This window comes from Sorex araneus, chromosome X (assembly GCF_027595985.1).
Source record: "Sorex araneus isolate mSorAra2 chromosome X, mSorAra2.pri, whole genome shotgun sequence".
In the NCBI taxonomy this organism is placed as follows: domain Eukaryota; kingdom Metazoa; phylum Chordata; class Mammalia; order Eulipotyphla; family Soricidae; genus Sorex; species Sorex araneus.
In genome coordinates, this window is record NC_073313.1 from 299,137,626 (window position 1) to 299,158,933 (window position 21,308).

The 21,308-nt window shown below is 42.6% G+C and overlaps 1 protein-coding gene and 1 non-coding gene across 5 annotated transcripts in view; both read left to right on the forward strand.

Moving 5' to 3' along the window:
- CTNNA2 (catenin alpha 2) overlaps positions 1 to 21,308 on the forward strand; it is a 1,292,108-nt gene that overhangs the window by 622,233 nt on the left and 648,567 nt on the right. The gene's annotated exons all lie outside the window — the stretch shown is intronic.
- Positions 16,785 to 16,891, forward strand: LOC129400381 (U6 spliceosomal RNA). The gene has a single exon (XR_008627624.1). It is a non-coding gene; the product is annotated as a U6 spliceosomal RNA (small nuclear RNA).

Genomic DNA, 21,308 nt, shown 5'->3' on the forward strand with positions numbered 1-21,308 from the left:
TAACATTTCCAAATGAAGAAACTAAGGTTGAGGCAGTTGAGGTGAATGGTGCCAAAATTGTTACCATGTGTATGAAACAACAGTAATTGGACACACAATGAAAATCACTACAGACATTTACCTGTATGATCACAAATATATTCAACTGGAGATCATGATATCATATCCTTCTTTAGAAAACTTGGCCTTTCATTCATATACATAGATCTGTGTGTGACACAGTTGGTACATGTCTTAGATACCACCTAGCGATTAGTATCACTGTCACTGTCATCCCATTGCTGATCGATTTGTCCAAGCGGGCACCAGTAACGTCTCTCATTGTGAGACTTATTGTTACTGTTTTTGGCATATCAAATACGTCACAGGGAGCTTGCCAGGCGAAAAAGTACCTTATCATGGCAGCTGTGACCAAATTTCTATATTTGGTAAAAAAATCTTGAGTTCATTTGCTAGTTGAATTTACATATTGAAATGCATGCATTCGAGAACCTTTGATATAAAGAGTATGTTTATATAAAGATATAAAGAGTATGTTGGTGCAGCTCTCCCTGCTTCAAAAAATATAAATATATGCACATATTAAAATCTTGCTAAAATCCAAGCTATTCAATAACTTCACTGGTATAACTCTGAAAGAACACCACAATTCTTTGTTGACTAGCCTCATCAGGTGGAGTTTATTTGAAATAATTAGAAGCAGTTTTCATGAAGAATATTAAGTTTGCTCTGAGTATTTAAGAGAAGCTTCCTTTCTTATATTCTCAAAGGAATTAGTATTGTTCAAGGACCTGGCCTTTCAGATAGGAGAGAGGGTTTACATAGTTTTTGCATGTGTGCATCTAATAAAGCTGAGCTAAATATGGTGAATTAAAATTTACCTTTAGCCATTTTCTTCTTTTTGATATTGATACCAACTTTTATGCTTCATTCTTTTGTTCGTCTTCAGTGCCATGTGTGGAGCTAGTGTTTTGGAATTTTTCATGCCTGATGTGATTTTTTTTCATGATACATTCAAATTGCTCTGGTGGAGTTAGGCTGAATGTGAGGTGTTTCTTCATAACTGACATTTATAAACAAAGCAAAGTCTAAAAAGTATATACCTACCGTTAGCTTTACATGTTTAGGCAAGTGGCATTCTATCCTGTTTTAGCAACACTTAGGGCATTTTCAGAGTGAACTCCTTCAAAATGATTTGTTTAAAAAGTGGCCCCAGATGTAAATCAAAACAACAATGAGATATCTCACACCACAGAGAGGGGCATACATGCAAATGAACAATAACAACCAGTGCTGGTTCAGATTCAGGGAGAAAAAGGATTCTCATTCATTGCTGGTGAGAATGCCGACTGGTTCAGCCTTTTTGGAAAACAATATGGACATTCCTCAGAAAACTAGAAATTGAACTCCCATTCGACCCAGCAATAGCACTTCTGGGAATATACCCTGAGGGTCCAAAACCACACAGCAGAAAGATCATCTAAACTCCTGTGCTCTTTGCATTGATGTTCACAATAGCCAGAAACTGGAAACAGCCTGAGTGTCTGAGAACAGATGTATGGATAAAGAAACTATGGCCATCTACTCAATGGAATACTATACCACTGTTAGGAACAATGAAGTCATGAAATATGTCTATAAATGACTTGGAGGGTATCGTGCTGAATAAAGTGAGTCAGAAGGAGAGGCACTGATATAGAATGACAGCATTCATTTGTGGGATATTACAAAGTATGAAACTAATATTCAAGGCCAGGGAAAATGGGCCAGGAGGACTGGTCAATAGTGGGTCAATGATGTGGGAGATAATGGTAGTTAAAATAAAGAAGGGTCCATTGTGACAATACTAGTTGGAAATGGTCACCCTGGAGAAGCACTGAATGTTGAAAGCAGGTAAAGAGATATACATGATAACCTTTCAGCAACAGTATCACAAACCATAATGCCTAAAATGAGTGAGAAAAAGAGAAAGAGAAAGAGAAAGAGAAAGAGAAAGAGAAAGAGAAAGAGAAGAGAGGTGCTTGCCATAGAGGCAGGCTGGGGTGAGAGGTGGCTTGAAGGGGTGGGAGGGAAACGAGGGGCACTGGCGCTGGGACATTGCACTGGTGCAGGGATGGGTGTCAGAATATCCTGTGACTGAAACACAATTATGAGCAATTTTGTAACACTCTATCTCACGGTGGTTCAATAAAAATAACAAAAAAATTAAAAATTAAAAAGTGGTCCCCAAATGCCTATGATCGCATGGATAAAGATGATACCAAGACTACCTTGTAGTTGAACAATCATCCTGCATGTATCGTTGTTCCCTTATACATATGCGGAAAACTGAGAAACCCAGTAATTCTGTAAGAGAGCCCAGTTGGTGACTTGTTCCTTCAAAAGCCTGGATATTCCATAGCACTTGGATACTGTGTCCAATACCAACAACAACTTTGTAACGCAGCTTTGCAAACAGAATCACTGTATCAGAGACACCTGTGGGTCTTCCACAGTGATTCTGATTCAGGCCTAACATTCTGGGCTTCTGGAAAAGTCACTTACATGCTACACGTGATTTGCATTTCTTACGTCTTTAATTTTGCTCCATAGAGCACTGATTAAGACCTTTAGCAACCTTCCACTGGCCTAAAGGCATAATATAGAACATTGCCCAACCCCCCCATCCCATTGTTTTCCATTTGGATTAGGGGTGAATGTCATCTTTCAAATGCTTACCTCTTCACCATGCTTAACTGCTTCTCCCAAGAAAATATGTACATTGGAACAGAACCAAGTATAAAACGTGGATAACGCGGGGTAGAGAGATGGATGGAGTGAACGAAAAAAGCTTGTGACAGTAATATGGAGGGATTTGAGGGAATTTGGCGGGAATATTAGCACTACCATGAAGCGTGTTACTTCAATAATAGTACAATAGGGTCTGGAGCAATAGTACAGTGGGTAGGGTGTTCGACCTGGGTTCGATTCCCAGAATCCTATATGGTCCTCTGAGCAGCTCCAGGGGTGATTCCTGAGTGCAGAGCCAGAAGTAACCCCTGTGCATTGCCAGGTGTGACCCAAAAAGCAATAAATAAATAAATAAATAAATAAATAAATAAATAAATAAAATAAAAATAATAGTACAACAAAATTACCTGTATAGTGTTTAGTCTCGTGTATACATCTTAAAATTTCAAAAGATATACAACTTAAATATAGTGGATTACAAAAGAAATAATCTTCTTTTTCAGAATTCATTTTACTCTATTTGAGTACTTATATTTGGGCCATACCTGCCTGTGTTCAGAAGTCACAGTCACTGTTGTTGGTGCTCAGGGGACCATATGGCAGTGCCAGGGATAGAACCCCTGTGTCAGCGCCTGCCAAGTGCCTGATTTCCTGTACTCTCTTTTTCTTTCTGGCCTCAAATATTCATCATAAAAGGCGACACAGCATGCATATCCTTGGTTAAGTGGACCATACACTGGGCAAATATTGTTCTGCAAAAGGCTTGCATCCCATGTGACAGAAAAGCAGAGGTATGTAGAAATGAAAGTGCTTATTCACTTAGCGTTTTGTGCGGCTCTCCAATTTATGCAACCAAATTGGAACTTGATTGTTTCGGAGGGCCTAACCTTGGTGACTCTGCCCTAAGTGCTGATTCTTAATCCGACGCCTCTGGGGAGCCTTTCACTTAAACTGGAATAAGAACAACCCCAGCAGGGCTAAGCATTAGCATTTGCTTTTGTCACCATTCAGAGGCACCCTAAACTGGGAGGTCAGGTCTGTTTGCAAATGGCTCCGAGAGAAGCTTAAATGAAAGGAAGAGATGGGTTGTGACTGAGTGAGTTTTGCTTCGAATAAAAATTCCAGGGATGCCACTACTCCTTAACCCTGCAGCCATGCCAAGCTCTGCCTGCTGCGCCCTGATGCCTTTGGCATTATTTCTTGGCAAGGAGGAACTGAGGTGGGAAGGTTAATTGCAGAAGTGATCGGTTAGGTGTGGGCAGGAGTGAGATGGAGGCTGTGGCTTCTGGCCAGCAGCCCAGGGCAGGACTGTGCAGCTATTGGTGTCACGTCTTCACCCCTCAGAGGAAGAACCTGTGGGCAGGTGTGTAATTAACATCACAAGGAGATGTTAAAACCAGGCACCCCGTTGCCCTCTGAAATGATGGAAGGGGCTGTCCAAAAATGAGAGCCTTGATCCCAGGTTCTCTGCTGCCAGGGACGCTGCGAGTGCTGGTGACAGGAGAGATGGCTCTCTTACACATCTGGCAGTGGGGGCTGTTTTCGGATGCACAGCAAGTGGCAGAGGCGGGTAAGGTTAAGTCTGCCCTTCAGGGGATAGCTCAGAAAGCCTCATCATTCATAATTTCCATCTTCGTGGGGAATAGGAGAACTGCGTAGGCTTCTTTGAATAAAACTGGAGTTAAATAAAAACTTTTCTGATGTTTCACCAATGATCAACCTGATTTTCTGTGTTCTTGAATTTCATGTCACAGTTTTGACTGACTAGATTTTCCTTACCAATCCCTGCCATTTGTGTTTTGGTTGGGGGGCGTGTACATCTAGCAGTGCTCAGGACTTACTCCCAGTTCTGTGCTCAGGGATTATCCATGGCAGTGCTCAGTGGAGCACTGAAGACAACAGGACACAGCTCAAGCCCAGCGCTGTTTGCGTGCTAGGCAAACGTTTGATCCATTGTACTATATCTCCATGATGCCTTTTTTATATGCTGTATCATGTAGATACTTTCCAAGCTTTCAGCTAGCTGTCACCCCCTCCCCCACCCACGCTCTGTTGTGAAGTGCTGGCCCAAGCAGCCATAGTTAGATAGACACACACACTCACACAAACACACATATAAACACACAACTGCTGTTGCTCAATTTAAAAACTGAGTGATTTTTCTTGAAAATCCAGATCCTCATGATTCTTGTAACTGGAAGACGAGCATCATGGGGTCTGAGTTGCTCTGTGTCTCTCCAGTGACAGAGGAGGCGCCATGGTTTAGGCTGGGAATGCGCTGTCAATGTCTCTCCCTCCAATGCACCCTGCTACCCACCATCCTCTGAGCTCCCCACCGTGGTAGAGAATGGTTTTTGCAGAGGCTTGAGTCCTCATCAGTGAATCAGTGAGCCCGAGCCCAAATGAATTCTAGCATTGCTGATGACTCTCAGTCAAGCTGAAGTTACCACCAACAGTTCAAAACAGTGCACATGCAAATCCCACTGAGAGTTTTGATTTCTGTCATCTAACCCACTGAGGATCAGGTGTAAATTGAAGTTGTCTGGAAGGGAGTATTAGGACATATTATGTTTAGTGGTAAGGAGAGAAAATCCAAAAGAATCCTAGGTCAAACCATGGAGTAATGTAGTTCTTGAGTGTCCTAGTTGACATGGGTGATATGCATTTGCTATCAGAGACCTAGGGTCCTCAGCATAAGGCATCTGCTTTAGAAACAAAGATGTTTTCCATCTCTGCCTTTGTGCACCAGCTGGGAGGGAAGAGGAAAACAAAAAGTAAATGAAGAAAAGAGCAAGCAAACACAATAGCAAGAGAAAGACATGCCTTCACCTTTAAAGGAGAGCTCAAAGGAGTTGCATGCCTCATTCCATTTTGTTGTTGTTATTTTTATTTTTTGGTTTGCTTGGAGTTTGGTTTGAGGGCACACCTAAGGGTACTCCAGAATTACTCTGAGCTCTGTGCTTCAGAGGTGCTCAGGCTTCCGTCAGTGAGGTGCGAAGGATCAAATCTGGGCCTTACCCACTTTGCTGTCTCTTCAGCCCGTGACTCACTTCTGACTCCGTCTCACTGGACAGAACTAAATGCCATGATGGAGCTTCAGGCCGACATAGTCTGGGTCTCTTGTTTCCAGTAAAGGATTGGCAAGAAGCAATTGGATATTCAGATGATACAGACAGATTCTGCAGAGTCTATATTGTTTTATACTTTTCCAGAGAATTTCAGAAAATGGACATATTAGATAGATAAGCATTTATGTATGGGGGGCAGGAGGAGGGAGGCTTGGACCACACTTGGCAGTGCTCAGGGGATATTCTGTGCTCAGAAGTGATTTCAGAGGCAGTGCCAGAGACTCAAATCAGGATTGCAGGCATTGTGGCCACATGCAAGAAAAGTGCCTTACCTTCTGCACTCTCTGCCTGGTCCTGGACAAACATCTTAAGGGAATGGAAAGAAAATACTCATACCTCAGCAGCTATTCTTCTGATGATCCATGCACTGATAAATTGTTCTGAACTAAATGGACGTCTCTCCATCTCTCATTTCTTTAAATACTTCTATTTTTCCTGATTCCTATGCATTTTCTTTTGCCACTCCGTGGTAAATCAATAGTTTAAATCTCATGGAAATTACTGTGGAAGAATCAGAGGCCGTATGACTTCTTCTTATGGGAAAAGAACTTTTCTCGTGTCCTTTTATGTCTCATCGTAACTCTTTCCCACACACGAGGTGTAGTTTCTCATACTTATGAATAGGACTCATGCTCAGATTTCTCTGCCTCTCACAATACCCCTGCTAACCTTTGTAGTAAACTCAAGACTTGACAGCGTTGGGGAAATCAAAGTACCTAATGCTTTTTAGTCACAGGGTCTCCTCCCTCCTGGGAGAAGGAGCAATTTCTCTATAGCTATTTGATCTATGAAAATGGGGATTTATAATTATTTCCTCTAGGAATTGATAAGTCCCAGTCAATATCAGAAAACGTCAGAAGAATAAGCTCTCGTTCTTGTGTGAATCAGTTTACAAAAGTTGAATTTATCTAAAACTTGACATTTTTTAACAAAGTCACTTAAAAATTAGTTAATGGAAGAAAAGCCAGCTTCCTGACAGTTTCTGTTCAAGAATTTAAAGTTTTTTGCCCCATAACCCCTATATTCAAACTATTGAAAATACTCGTGTCCCAGTCAGAGTGTGGGGATGCAGCCATCACCTCGTGATTGAGAAAATGTTAGAAAAACTTTTTGAAACATGCCAGTCAGATTTAATGCTGATGTTTTGGGTTCTTTGAATAATAATAAAAAGAAACACAGTTTTAAGGCCTAAGTCTTATTTGGGGGTGGGGGTGGGGTGCAGGGGGGCCTCTGGTGGTGCTCAGAGCCTACTGCTGGAGGAACTCTGGGGAACTATATCGGGTAGCACTGTCACTGTCATCCCGTTGTTCATCGATTTGCTCGAGTGGGCACCAATAATGTCTCTATTGTGAGACTTGTTACTGTTTTTGGCATATCGAATAAGCCATGGGTAGCTTGCCAGGCTCTGCTGTACAGGCAGGATACTCTCGGTCACTTGCTGGGCTCTCCAAGAGGGACAGAGGAATCAAACCCGGGTTGGCCATGTGCAAGGCAAATGCCCTACCTGCTGTGCTATCGCTCCAGGATCAAACTCAGTTGGCTGCAAGCAAGGCAAGCATTTGACTGCCTGCATTATCTCTCTAGCTCCTAAGTGCCCATTAAAGGTCTCTCCGAGACTGGGGAGCAGAATCCTGAGGGTGTGGCCTTGGATCTAGGGAGATTCAGGTTCTGATGCTGCTGCTAACAATCCTCCCACTGGCATTGTGGTCTGGGCCACCTCTGTGGTCATCTTTATTCGGAGACTGTCCTGAAATCTGACTAAAGGAACATAGCAGCGATGATGCAGTCTGTGTGGTGGTTCACCAAGTGGTGAAAATGGTCTTTTCACCATTTCATTGTTTATTGTCATCTCCCCATAAAGAGACAAAGATGCTGCTGCTAAGCTTTGACTTAGCAAGAAAATGACATTTTGGGGAAAAAAAAGCAAGAAAGAAAGAGTGACAGAGATAGGAGAGGTGTTTTATGTGTATATTGGAGAGAATCAAATGCTTCATGTTCTTTTTGGAGACACCGTGAGTAGTCCTCAAGGTCTTCTCCAGCTGTGTGATCAAGGGTTACTCACAGTAGTGCTCAGAGGACCAGGAGGTACCAAGAATTGAATCAAGAACCTTGCAAAGCAAATGTTGTGCCACTGAATCATATCCCCATTCCAAAGAAAGGTCAAAAAGCATGAAGCTCAGAGAGATAATGCAATGGGTAGGGCACTTGTCTTGCATGCAGCTGACCTCGGTGTAATCTCTGACACCACATACTGTCCCCTGAGCCCTAACTGCAGTGATCCTTAATTGTAGAAGCAGGTGTAAGCCCTGAGCACACCTGAGCACCCACCTTACCCCCTTCAAAGAAAAAAGTAAGTGAAGCTGTCAGGGCCAGAGAGTATTGTGGATAAGGCCTTGCAGGCAGTCAACCCAAATTTAATCTCCATAATACATATGGTCCCATGAGCATCACCAGGAGTGATCCCTGAGCACAGATTCAAGAGTCAGCCTGGCTACTGCTGGTGGCGGGGGGAGGGGTAGTACAAGAGATGATCTCATAAAGCATTAAAATTGGGTGCAGAGAGATGGTACATCAGATGAGGTGCTTGTGCACGCGTCAGACCTGAGTTTGATCGCTGACACCATGTATGCTCCCTTGAGTGCACCAAAAGTGATAGCCCGGAACATAGAGTAAGGAGTGAGCACTGAGCATCACCAGACGTGACTCCCGAACAAGCAACAGCATGTGAAAATCAATAGTGATATTAAGGAAAAACTTTTAATTATTTTAAAGAAACCAAGCAACAACATTTTTTCATGCCAAAAAAAGGAGGGGGAAGACTAATAAAAACAAGAACAGTGAATTCCTAGAGAGGCATTTATTCATCTATTTATGAAAAGATAAAAAATACTCCAGTGTGTGGAGTTGAGTGGACTCGAGGGCAGTGGCTTAATTTCTCTCCTGCTTCTCAGCATCTCCAAGGGTGGATAACCCTGCTGTTTTCAACATCTGATCTTCGGATTCTCTACAGAGTATTTGGACGCCTTGTCTTGTCACCGACTGGAGCGATAGTACAGCAGGTAGGGCGTTTGCCTTGCACTCGGCCACCCTGTTTTGATTCCGCCATTTCTCTCGGAGACCCCGGCAAGCTACTGAGTGTCCCGCCCGCACAGCAGAGCCTGGCAAGGCATCAATATGGCATATTCAATGTGCCAAAAACAGTAACAAGTCTCACAATGGAGATGTTACTGGTGCCTGCTCAAGCAAATAGATGAACGACGGGACGACAGTGCTATGACAGTGCTACAATGCTGCAGGACTCCTTGTCATTCTAATAACACAAATTATCTTGAAGGAAAACTGAGGGCACTCCATATAAAAATAACTAATGCCAAAATACATTTTCAAACTGTCTATTTCAAACTGTTATAGTACGTCCATCTTGGACCTTGTTTGTTACTTCCATGTTCTAGAAGGGAATGATGGAGTGCTGGAGGAATTGGGTCATCCATTCAGGTCCTAGGGTGATACGACAGACAGGGGTCCTCATTTCTGATTCCATCTTTTTTATCACCCTAGGGCAATTATTCTGTTTGATTACTTGGATATTTTTTGGTTGTTCTCTTGCGTCTCTTCTTTTCAGTGAGGTGGGAAAGAGAAGCATGCAACATTTTATTCAGGAGTTCATTTGACTATCAACTCACCAAGACACATTGCCTAGAAGCAATCTTACCTGTTAACTACACACTAATGACCATCCAGCTGTTTTGGAGGGGATAAAAGCTCTTCAGGAAGATGCTATTTTAAGTGCCAGCAAAACTTTAGATGATTGCCACTAGAAATGGAAAGCTTCAACCCAACCTTCTCATTTCAGAAAGACATTTCCTTTCTGAAATACACAGACACATAGTGACCCGTGCAGTTCCCTTTGCCAAAGATTACAGTGCACCTGGTTGGGGGTTCCCCTTTAAGACCCATCCCGCTCTTTCCCCTATGTTAGGGAGCATTGACAAATATGTCAACATGGAAATGTGGTTTAGGCATATTTTGGAATCTACTGACTTTGTTATACCTAGAGAGGATTTTTAAATAACATTCGAATAGAGGTCTCTGATCAGACTAATGCCTGTGGAAATCTTTCTTCTTTAGTATTGTGCTCATCTTCCTCTGAAGTCCTCTTAAAGTAGTGCAATGGTATTTATTTTTTAAGTATCTTTGGTGATGCCTCTTGGTTCTGCATTTGTGCAACGCTGTCTTTCAGACTCCTGCCTTTACATGCAGAGCCACACAACCAGGGCTTAGCTAGTTTTTGGCCGCATGGCATATTTTGTGCATAAAATGCAGTTGCCCTGGGTCCCATCTCACATTTCAGAAAGTGTGTCACCCAGAGAAACCTGCTATCCCCTGCGTGGTGACTGGAAAGAGGTGCTCACAACGTTTTACGACTAGAACACTGCCTGGCACTTGTCTCCCACTAAATTCTTTTACAAGATTTTGAATCTCCTTGATTGCCTCAGTCACATCTAAGCCCTCAGACCAAGCACTCAGTACCTTGCATCCATTACAAATGCTGGGTTCACAGGAGGATTTTGGATTCTTTCAGCAGGTCAAGAATTATGTTAGTCCTTTGGATATGTACACAAGTAGGATAGTGGATCTCTATCCTTGACTTCATAAAGATTCCCAAGATGTAGAGCCATTTCTGCCCATCAGCATGTAAGCTTATCTCTAAATAAACTTCCGAAAAATCAAGACAGTCTCTGCAGTCATGCAAATTACTTCTCCTTCTGTTACTATGGTAACACACTTGCTCTCTTTCAGCCCCACCCTGTTCTCAGATCAGCCCAGAGCCTCTGATTTAATAAAGCCTGACAAACTTAAACAATGGGGATTTCAAACCTTAATGCTGAGGTCTTTATTAATTAATAGCAGACACAGCTGCCTTTTACTGTCTTACTGACCCTGCTTGACATTCAGGAAAATAATTACTGCCCCGATTATGTTCTGCTACCTATTTTCAATTCTGCTCTTCCCTTTTCAAAAATCAATCACTCAATAGGATCAACTGGGGAAAGAAATGAAGCTATTCCACACCAGAGAGATCGTACAAGGGTAAGGGACTTGCCTGGTATGCAGCTGACCTCCGTTCAGTTTCCAGCACTATAGTTCTCCTAACAGCCAGGAATAGGCACAGAGCCCTGAGCACAGCTGGGTGTGCTCCCCCAATTCTGTCCACCTCCTCCCCACAAAAAAAAAAAAAGTTAAGCTACTTGAGTGAGAACTAAGAATATACAATTTTGGCTATCTAGATTAGTTTATGACCGTGTTGGGCAAGCCACGCTTAGAGGAGGGGGATGAGAAAGTGCATGCTGAGGTGGCAAGCTCTCTGCCACTTACCTTGTCTGTAGCACATTGAGTATTTGCTTCTGGCTGGGTGCTGATTGGGCCTCCACTGCACTGTCCCCTGCTGAACAGCCCCACCCTTCTTAGGTGCAGTGAACACAACTACTTGGTGGGGCACTAGGAAGAGATGGGTACAAGGCTTGCGGGCACCTTATACTCAGCTGGGCTCTCATCAGAGTTAGATAAAAGCAGACCTACCTGGAGACACGCTTCCAGTTTATAACAGGTGCATCAGATAATCTAGAGCCGAGATATCTCCTGGTCTTCCAGCCCAGCCTGGAGAGAAAGACATGCCCTAAACAGAAGCAGCTGTTTAGGGCATGTCTTTCTTAACCTTTGGGAACAACCAGGGCAAACCATCCAGTATCTTCCATTTCTTAGAAAATGAGCTCCTAGGGCTGGATCTATAGCACAGTGGGTAGGGCATTTGCCTTGCACGCTTCCAACCCGGGTTTGATTCCCAGCATCCCATATGGTCCCCCGAGCACCACCAGAAATAATTCCTGAGTGCAGAGCCAGGAATAATCCCTGTGCATTGCTGGGTGTGACCCAAAAAAGCGAAAAGAGAAAGAAAATGAGCTCCAAGCTTCATGTTCTTCCCCACCCACACCCGATGCCAGCCTCTCCCACTTGTCTCACCACTGATTGCTTATAATCCTCAGTCTCTACAAAAGGAGGTGCATGGTGTTTCCTTAATTTTCTTTGTGTGTATGTGTGTGTGTGTGTATGCATGCGTGCATTCACAACTTCTTTCCTCACTTTCTCTTGGACTTAAAAATACTCTCTCATCTTGACTTCCTATTCTTCAAAATGCCCTTGTGCCCAACAAAAACAGTGCATATATCCCTTATATTATGCAGTGATCCAGAGGTATGCCGTCATTCTCCGCTCAGAGTAACAGGTTGGGAATAGTAAAATCTCCATGAGCTTCGTGTGGCAAGGCCACTGTACAGCCTCAATGTAAGCACCAATACCTGGTTGTTCTACACTGCCTGTGGTTTGATCCCTGCCACCTAGGTTTTGGAGGAACTGATTTTCAGGCTGAGGTGAGGTAATGCTCTTTGCAAGAAAAGGAGAAGTCAGATCCAGCCAACACTCGGGGCCTACGTCCCTGTCATTCATAAAATATAATTTAATGAGAAGGCAAACAAAAGCATTCAAAATAATACCCATTCAAGGATGTGGGTATTTCCTGGGGGAAAAGGAGGAATAAGAGTAAAGCAAATGAGAGGTTTGGTACACACCCAAGAAAGATAGTACGCAGCACCCCTCCCCCAAATGGTGCCGGTATTTCCAGGATGGAGCCCTGAGTTTGCTTTGGCTAGGTGGGTAGTAGGTATATTGAGTTTTGAGCTGCCTCTGCTCAGCTCTTAGAAAATGAGCTCCTAGGGCTGGATCTATAGTACTCATCAGTACTGATGAGTCCTTGATGGCTACGAAGTTGTCAAGGAAAAGAACTTTGAACTTTGGTGGTCTCTTCATTTTCTCTGTCATAAGAACGTTATTCCTCCTGTTAATGATCCCTGGATGGGTCAAGTCTATGTCCTGAGTCTCTGCAGGTGGAATGGTGCCCTTTCAGATTGTCTTGTCTCTTCAAACATGTATTGGCTTTATGACTCCCTGATATTTACTTCTAAGAAGGCCCCTACCTGACTACCTGTCTCATCAGCAAGACTCACATGTCTCCTCCAGCTGTTGGCTATTGACCTATTCTGCTGACTTCCACTGTGACAGTAGCCATGGGTTGAGGGACAATTCCTTGGCCAAGATCCAACAGCCCATGTCCTGTGTTGATTTCATGAAAAAGAACAGAGGCCTGTGTCTGACTGCTCCAAAGGACCATCCTAGCTGGGAATCCTCCAGTGGCCGAAGCCTCTGTTGCAGCTGCAGCAAACTCTCCTTCTGCCCATCCTGTGGCTTCCTGTCTTATAGGCAACCTGAGAATCCTCCCCAAGCGAAATTGCAGTAGGTAAACCTCTCTCTCACTGCGTTTCTTAGGTTACCCCAGGCTGTAGAAAACCTCGGGTAAAATAATGTGTGATATTTTGACTTAAAAATGTGTATTAAAAAATATTTCATGGCATAAACTTAGGTTAATGAAGTAAAGAGGCAACACCCTGCATTCACTAAACCCCTAAATGAAGGAGAGCCAAGAAGAATGAAACTGGAAACATACATCTTTTCAAGAGGGATTGATTCTATAATAGTGTCCATTGATGGAATTTTGGTTTTGTTTCCAATTTGAAGCATTCTAATAAGAGCCAATGATCATTGAAAGTAGAATCAAACTGTGTAATGATAAAATGGGGACTATTTCTAAACAAACCTCTCTGAGCAAAAAAAAAAAACATGAAAACAAAAGTTGACACAGAAATAAGCACTTGGACAACATATTTGCATTTAAACAAGGGTGCACATACCTCCCTGAAAGCAATCATCCTAGCAAGGCCTGAGAGATAGTACAGGGGATAAGACTCACCCCTTGCATGAGGCCAACCTCTCTTCAAATTCTTGCTGCTGCATATGGTCCCTGAGCACCACCAGGGGTCATTCCTGAGCCCTGTTTGGTCTGACCATAAAAGCAAACAGCAAAACCCAATGACAAAACAACGAAAATCTATTTTCCCAGGGCTCTCAGTCACCTAGAAGGTGTGGGTGAACTCTGAGTGATTTACATAAGATTCTGAGACTGCCTCCTGACTAGCAGGCCTTGCTCTAAGGCAAGTGCCTTGCCCTCTGAACTATCTCCTGCCAAGAATCTCTCATCTTTTGTGTGTCTTCCTTTCTTGGTACACACCTACTTCCTTGAGATGAAGTCTAAGTGGTATAATAGCAAATGTTAATATTTCTCTTTTCATACCATGGGGGTGTGGCACGGTGGCTGACTCCTCCCTTTCCCTCTCCTCCTCCCTCTCTCTTCTCTACTCAGAAGCACATGCCTCTGACTTCAACATTTTTGCATATAGGATTTTTAACTCTTATTGCCACGTTACTTCCTAATAAAATTGTAAACACTTTGAGCATAGGGACTGTTTATATATCTGCACTCTTCAGTGATCTTGAAAGGTAGTAGATGCTCAAAAGCAGTTATTGAATGCAAAAGAGAGAAGAATCTTACAATATTTCAGAAGCCCTGAGAGAAGATAAAAGAGAACTCTTTGGGAGCAGTGTTCCTTTGGGTAATCTTAACAGGGACACCCACCATTAGGATTATATCTGATGAGCAGTATTTGTCTTGGTGGCATCGGTACAGTAGGAAGCCAGGATGCTTACACCTCTGAACATTTTCTGAAATTCTTTGAGAAAAACACAAACTATTAATTTTATGCGTAAATATCACAACTATATGTTTCTTCCAATATTGAAACCCCAAATATGCAAATCAGCCTGATTATGACTTGTTTCCATTGAGCTTCAACACTGAATTTATATATGTAACATCATCTCTTCCTATCCCAGGATAATAAACTACTTAGCATTGTATCATTTCAAAAGTGTAGGATTTCAACACGCTACCCACCTCTAGCTATTTGGTAATGATACCTACTAGTGTTCTCCAGGGATCATGCTTGAGGCTATGTATTAGGACTGTGAACACAACAACATAAACTAAACTAAAGAGTGAGAGATATTTGAACTATTGGAAACAAAAAACAACAATAATATTTGTGGGGGCAAAGGGTGATCCAGAGGTAGAAGAAGGAGAGAACTTTGGATGCTTTCTCACAAGAATGCTTTCTTTCATTCTTAGCCTTCACATACAAATTGATATGCTTTCACTGAACATTCTAGAACAATATGAGGACTGAGTTATGAAACATGAATGTGCATAACATTCTTCTGAGGATTCATTTCAAATGTCAGATTCCTTATCTCAAAGAGACAAATCTGTACTGCCAGGGAATTACAATATTGTGTACAATGAAAAAGTATAGATATATCCATGTATGAATATATGTATATTATGCATACTATATAGAGACATGTAATATGTAATTAAGTAACATAAAGAAAAAATACCTTAATAAAGAAAATCTTGACATTTGCCACAAAATGGATAACTCTGAAGAGCATTAATTAAATGAGGTAGGCCAAACATCAGAAGATAAATAGTGCAGAAACTTGTAAGTGGAATCCAACCCCAACCAAATTGTGAAATCCATAGAAATGGAGAGCAGAATGGTAGTTGGAATTTACAGGCTTGTGTAGGAAAAGAAGCATAAAAAGTTTGTTAAGGGTATAATACTTTCAGTTGTGAGGTAGAAAAATACAATAAAATGATGAATTATGAGGTCGGCATCTCAATTTCTGCTATAATTTCTCTGGAGTGTATGTGAAAGATTTGTCTTTTTTCATAACCCAATGATTCTGTCAGAGGTAGTCCAACAGTGCAACACGATTTGAGAAACATCACAGAGCCATATCTTTGCCTAATGCACTCATTAGCATCCTGAAGCATTGGTCAAGTATCACACAGATTTTACTGTGGGTTTACGACTTTGTGTTTGATGGATGATTCCTTGACTGATGTTGTCATTCATAAAACTTTAGTCAGCTGGTGAACTCAGTGGAACTGGATATGCCACATCTATGTACATGCTGGTTCATATACATTTCTGCATACATGGCAGACAATCTGTCACAGGCACCACATTTGTACAGCATCAAGTCATTTCATTCTTCTCTCCCTCTCCCTCTCCCTGTCTCTCTTCCTCTATCTCTCCCTCTCCTCTCTCTCTCCCTCTCCCTCTCCTTCCTCATAAATTGAGTCTGCGTAGTAGACCAGATTGGGCATTCTCACAAATGATCTCATGAGCTTCTTCATAAGATTCCCAACAGCTGGGGCTGGAGCAATAGTACAGCCGGTAGTGCACAGTTTGCCTTGCACGCGGCTGACCCGGGTTTAATTCAGCATCCCATATGGTTCCCCGAGCACCGCCAGGAGTGATTCCTGAGTGCATGAGCCAGGAGTAACCGCTGTGCATCGCCGGGTGTGATGCCCCCCCCCCAAAAAAAAAAAGATTCCCAGCAGCAAGAGAGAACAAGTCCCACATAGGCAGTATTTTTCAAGCTTCTTCTTATTTTCTAATCTTTTATTGGTCCACATACAAAAGTCATATGGTCACCTCTAAGTTGGAAGGGAGAAAAATACGCTCTACCTTTTTTTGTGCGAAGCTTGACAAAATCACACTGCAAGAGCTGGGAAGAATTTCCAGACCATCTAGGCCAACGATCTGAGACATTCATTATCTCAGTAAAGAAGTGTGTCAAGCAGTGGCTTAAGAAGCAAAGCTTATGAGAGATCCACATTTTTTAACTGTGCACAATGAAAGTTTATCCTGTGAGTAAAAGCCTCCTGTTGACTTGAGTCTATCCCCAGATTTTTTCTTAGTGAAATATTGGTGGGCTAGTATGATGAGTATGATCATAATCTTAGTTTCATGGAAATCTGTAGTCTTTGTTAAAATCATCTTTCATGAGGGACATGGTGGCAGAAAATTGTAACCCTAGATATCCCTTGCAAATTAAGAAAGGGCGGGGGCTGTGCTCACTTCGGCAGCACATATATTAAAATTGGAACAATACAGAGAAGATTAGCATGGCCCCTGCACAAGGATGACACGCAAATTCATGAAGCGTTCCATATTTTTGAAAGGAACCCTCCTACACTGCTGGTGGGAATGCCGACTGGTTCAGTCCTTTTGGAAAACAATATGGTCACTTCTCAAAAAATTAGAAATTGAGCTCCCATTTGACCCAGCATACCACTTCTGGGAATATATCCTGGAGAGGCAAAACAATATAGTTGAAATGACATCTGCACCTGTATGTCCATCGCAGCACTTTTTTACAATAGCCAGAATTTGGAAAAAAAAACGAATGCCCGAGAACAGATGACTGGTTAAAGAAATTTTGGTATACCTACACAGTGGAATACTATGCAGCTGTCAGAAAGGATGAAGTCATGAACTTTCCATATAAGTGGATCAACATGGAAAGTATAATGCTAAGTGAAATGAGTCAAAAAGAAAGAGACAGACACAGAAAGATTGCGCTCATCTGCAGAATATAAAACAACAGAATGGGAGACTAACACCCAAGAATAGTAGCAGTAAGTACCAGGAGGCCTGCTCCATGGCTTGTAAGCTGCCCTCACATGCTGAGGAAGAGGGCAGCTCAGATAGAGAAGGTAACATCAACTAAAGTGTAGTGGAGGATCCACTCGGGATGGGAGAGGCGGGTTGAAAGTAGACTATAGCCTGAACATAATAGCCACCTGTCATGGGGGCGGGGGGGGACAGCACGGGGTGGGGAAGGACACTGAGGCCATCAGTGGAGGAGAATGGGCACTGGTGAAGCGATGGGTATTGAGTATTGTATAACTGTAACACAGGCATGAAACTCTGTAACTGTACCCTCACAGTGACTCATTAATAAAAAAAATTAAATTTAAAAAAAAGAAAGGGCAGTAGATGATATTCTTTGTTTTACTCAAATTCTTTGGAGAATCAATAGCAGTAAAGATCTTAGTGTCTGCTTTTAAAGGGTCTCATCATGACTCTTCCAATCTTGGATTGTTTACTTTGCTTAAACAAATAAATTCACCTTTTCAGACCTCATCGAATTACTATAAATTTTGCCATGCTATGTTGCCATAAGAAGTCACAAAGCATTAGCTGTCATCATCATAACCTTCATTATTATAATTTCAGGGGAGGAAGTGTTTACACATTATATTACTCTTTAACCATCCAAAGAACAGAAAATTGACTATCATGTTACATATAAATGACTCCTGGCCTTTCCTACGTCCTCCAGACCACTTATGGATTGGCTTAAACCTTTTATTTCATGAGGAAAGGAGAGGATAGTGATGCCAAACATGTGTCTGCTTTCTCTCAAGGATTAGTGCTCCCGTTACACTTTAAAGAAAGTGATTCTGTGATATCCTGTTTTCAGGAGAGACACCTGTAAGCCTTGTCAATGTTAGCCACACTCTTGTGTAAAATACATTGTGTTAAATTGAGCAGTGTGACCAACAGGATATTACAGAAATGAAGTGTGACTTCTGATACCAGGTCAAAATGTGATGACAACTTCCACCTATTCTCTCAGATTATGTGCTCTGGGGACAGCCTATTGCCATATCATAAGGCTTGTAGTGAAATTTTATGGATGGTCCCCTTACCTCCTTTGGGTTTTCTTTTTCTTTTTCTTTTGGAGCTTGACAAGGAAAAGGATATTTACTTTCACATGCACACTTCTGGTTCATAAGATATGCTGCCTAGTGAATGACCAAAGGTGCCAGTTTATTTAGTTTTTCAACAAAGCACTAGATCTGTGAAGAACAGACAGGGCAGAGACATTCTCAAATGTTTGGGTTTGGACAGCTAATTTAGTGAGCTGAGCAGAGCTTGTTTGCTTGTTTCTATCCCTGGCTCTGACAGTACAAGTCTCTCTCTCTCTCTCTCTCTCTCTCTCTCTCTCTCTCTCTCTCTCTCTCTCTCTCTCTCTCTCTCTCTCTCTCTTCTCTCTCTCCCTCCCTCCCCCCTCCCTCCCTCCCTTCCCGCCCTGCGTCCCCTTCCCCCCTCTCTCTGTCTCTTTCTCTCTCTGTAAGGAGGCTACCTTTAAGAGAGATTTAGTTATTACAATTTGGGGCAGAACAGAGAGGAGGAAGGTCAGAGAATATTCACGTATTTACGCTTGGGGAGAAAGGGAGATTTAGCTATCATTCACTCACTGATATTTTTTAAATCCAAATAATCAATTTGTGACTTTGGACATCTTGAACTGAACAAGGCTCTTCAGACTAACCTAGGCAGTAGCCAGGATCCAGGTTCATGAACCCCAGGCCTCAATCTGCCCAACCAGTAGAGAGAGCCAATGTGGAAATTGATGTCCCAGCTCCCAGCAGGATGGCAAACTCAACTGACACCATAACTCTGCCACCCTCGGAGGGAGGCATCCGGAATCACAGCCAGTGAACCAGGCGGCTTCCTAATTTCAGATCTGCACAAATTGCAAGAATGAGAGAGAAAGAGAATATAAATTTGTCACGGCTTCCAGTCTCTTAAGTTAGAGTGATTTGTTATGCACCAATAGATAAGGAAAGGCTGCTTTGATAGGGGGAGGGAGAGAGAGCCAGGGTGCCACTTGCTGATGGAAAGAGTGACAGGAGAAAGACCCAGAAGGGTCTGAGGATGGATGAGGATTATCAGAGTCACCTCACAGTATTACCGGTGGGCACAGTCCTGGGGGCCCTTTTCTGGAGAGGCAGCAGCAGAGTTGTGCCAAATGCTTTGAAGTGCCTAGAGAGCCTGCAGGGCCCCGCACTAGGTATGGGGGTGGGGGGTCCTGCTTTTCCTCTTTATCATCTTGGCCATTAACTAGAGCAAAGCTCCTTGTGGGAAACATGCAAATTGCTGAAAATGGAGTTGAACTTCCTCCATCTCTCTTTTAACTAGAAATATAATTACAACTCCTTGCACATTGCTATGATTTAAAAAAAAAATCCTGTCACGCTTTGTTGGCTCACCGCTTTTCATCTCACTGTTGTTAAAATAGCCCGGGTCCTCTTTGATGCTGAGAGCCCCCCCATAAGTGATTGGAAGCTGTTGCCAAACTGCAGTGTGTTTTTGACTAATCATTTTAATCACTTTTTTTTTCTCAAAGTTTGGAATTGGGGGATGCAAACGGGGGAAAATGAAAATGAAGGGAACAGTGAAAGGCCAGGGAAACCCCCTTTCTTGGACTCTGACAATTGTCAGAGAACTACCATGAATATTTTGTATGTCCATCCATGGCACTCAGTCCCCTATAATCTGAGTCACATGGGTAGAATGAATCTCTACTTACAGATGAAAATCTCTGCCTTGTGTGCCTTCAAGTAAGTTTGATGGTTTAGACACAGGCGTATGTAACTCTTTGGAGTGGTGGAGAAGAATTATTCTGAGATAGGTGCTTTGATCTCCCTAACAAAGTAATCTTGCATGCAAGTTCACATCCATGGGGGTGAGGCCCAGATATTCTCTGTCCTGTGTAAGGGGATGGCCAGAGAGAAGTATATTAGTTTCCTTTGCTTTTGTAACAATCACAGCAAAGCTGAGTCAAGCAACAGAAATGGATTCTTTCATACCATTGTAGAGTCCAGACTTCAGTGTCAGTAAACACATACTCTCTCTGAGTGCCTCAAAGGAAAATCTGTTCCTCGCTTTCCCCAGCCTGGGCTGCTGTTAGCATTACTGGACCATCTCAATCTAATCTCTGGCTCTCTAGTCTCCTGGCCCTTGCATTTTCTCTTTTAAGGTGGCAGTTTGCTTTTAGGCCTACATCAGTTCATCCAGAACAAGCCATGGATGACAAGACCCTTTCTGCAAAGATTCATTTCTCAACTAAGAGAACATAGGCTGCTAGTCGGGGCTAGGGTCAGATAACTTTGGGGTGATTATTCAGCCTACTACAAGAGACAATCTGCCACTTAGTTTCCACTCTTTCTCTGTACCCCTTTTCCATTTTCTTTGGGAAGGTATACTTCAGTTGTTAGTGTAGCACAGAAAAAAGAAATGGCCCCCATTTTCTTTGAAAAACTCTAGGACAAAACACATTAGGTGGGAGAATTGTAGCAAGGAGGGAGGAGGAGATGGCTAATAAAGTCCTGCCCAAATATATTGCCTCCCATTCAGCGCGGTCCCTTCCAGAATCCCATTTCATCAAAAGCCTTCCTCTGAAAGGCTCGCTTAAGTTTTCCTTTGAAATATAGATTTGCTTACCTTTCACAAATTGCCATCTTACATGTTGCAATCAAGACCTTGTCTGTCATTGTTGCCCACTCCAAAGTTTTATTAACCCTGCAGAGAATTTACCGCTCTGCTCATATCATGAGTGCCCTGACATGGAGCAGAGACCTGGCATGAAAACCTCTTGATGGATGGTTGGAGGGTAATAGACTTCTCTCACCCAGATAAGTCATTACAGGTCCTTACATTCAATAAATCTGAGCTGGGTTCTGGCTTGCACTTAGCAAGGGGAATGGGAGGGGTAGGAGAGAGCGGAGGATTGATTCTTTTC